This window comes from Anneissia japonica, unplaced genomic scaffold (assembly GCF_011630105.1).
Source record: "Anneissia japonica isolate Jap-2015-1 unplaced genomic scaffold, ASM1163010v1 scaffold253946_len1764_cov118, whole genome shotgun sequence".
In the NCBI taxonomy this organism is placed as follows: domain Eukaryota; kingdom Metazoa; phylum Echinodermata; class Crinoidea; order Comatulida; family Comatulidae; genus Anneissia; species Anneissia japonica.
The window spans coordinates 1-1,764 of NW_022700292.1; the positions used below are offsets into that span (position 1 = coordinate 1).

General features: G+C 30.2%; 1 long non-coding RNA gene across 1 annotated transcript; it reads left to right on the top strand.

The window, feature by feature from the left end:
- The first annotated feature begins 29 nt into the window (after nucleotides 1-29).
- LOC117103307 lies at nucleotides 30-1,764 on the top strand. The gene is made up of 6 exons (XR_004444566.1): nucleotides 30-155; nucleotides 407-454; nucleotides 739-795; nucleotides 1,093-1,158; nucleotides 1,387-1,521; nucleotides 1,750-1,764. It is a non-coding gene; the product is annotated as an uncharacterized LOC117103307 (long non-coding RNA).

A 1,764-nucleotide genomic window follows, 5' to 3' on the forward strand; every position in this document is an offset into this window, starting at 1 on the left:
CCATAATATTTTTCTTCTCAAACAAAGTAAAAACTTTAACATTGGAACAAATCTTTGTGCTTTTTTTTTTTTAGGAAATGAAGATAATAAAAACAACTATGTGATAAACACTATTTTGTTCTGTAGTTGTTTTTCACCACCAGATAATAATCAAGGTATATACTGTAACAATATTTCTAACAATCTAAAGATTAAGGATTAACAAACTTTATTATTTTTAACTTTTTTTAAATTAATCTCACATATTTGTTGAAATTTAAGCATTTATGATAACTATTTGTTCTAGCAATTGTTTATTACTGTACTGATGAAAAGCAAAACCCCCTCTTGATCTCGCTATCAGTCAATCTTACTATTTATTCTGAGTAACAGTATCTTAGTGTTCTTGTTCTTTTTCCAAATATAGATAACAGACGTAACCATAATGATAATAGAAATGAACGTCCGCAGTCAGGTAGGAAAACAGTTCTTTCAATTTACTTCAGTTGTAGACTTAAAAATGACTAAAGAAGTAGTAGTTATGCATACAATACAAAAGATTAAGGATTAAAAAACTTTATTTATTATTTTAATTGCTGTTGCATGTATACTGGAATCAATCATACTAATAAATAATAATAATTGGAATTTAAATAGACCAGAAAAAATATTTCAAAGATATATAGTAATATAAAAAAAAAAAGATTTTGCAGGATTAACACACATGTATTTTTTGTTCTTATTTAATCTTTAAAACAGATACCAATGGAGATAATGGTGTGTCTGGACAAAATGAAGAAAGAATTGCTTTGCGTGGTGTGTTGTGGAATTTTGCTTGTGATTAAAACAATAAATGCCAGTTTGCTTTTGAGGACTTCTAGAATATATTAAAATTTCCCATCTCATATACATAGGCCTAATTGCAATTTTTGAAGACAATAGAGGTTTTGGATACATATACCCACTATTTTGTATATCAGTTTCAGTAAAATATCTTTATCATTGATTTGCATGAAAGGCAAAAGTTAAAGGGTGGGCGGACTAAAGTATATATGTATGTGTGTATTTAAACTTTGTGTTGAAAATCATCTTTAATTATTTTTAATTTCTCAGATATTAATTCGTCTAATGAACAGAATACTAATCAACAGAATGCTGATGTAGCTGATGGCATCCCGAGTAAGTGGACTGATGTGTTATGCACCAAGTGCATTGCAAATTCTCTTCTGCTTTTCTTTTTGGCTAATGTAATGCAGCATTCCCTGATAGTATTAACTGATGTTTTTCAACAATCTATCAATTTCTATAATCCAACTGGTGCATAAAATGGCAGACATTATTGTAAATTTATGTAATGGAAAAATATTTGCATGATAGTGAATTCACTTTTGTCATTATTAAATTTAGATGCTGAAGCGCAGCCCCTACTGAACCAGGGCAGGAACGATTCTGCCTCTGGAAGCAATGTACAACATGGTGCTTCAGTTGTGAAATTAGGCCCACTACCTCAACAGAATACTGATGTAGCTGATGCCATTCCGAGTAAGTGGACTGATGTGTTATGCACCAAGTGCATTGCAAGTTCTCTTCTGCTTTTCTTTTTAGCTAATGTAATGCAGTATCCCCTGATAGTATTAACTGATGTTTTTCAACAATCTATCAATTTCAATAATCCAACTGGTGCATAAGATGGTAGACATTATTGTAAATTTATGTAATGGGAAAATATTTGCATGATAGTGAATTCACTTTTGTCATTATTAAATTTAGATGCTGAAGCGCAGC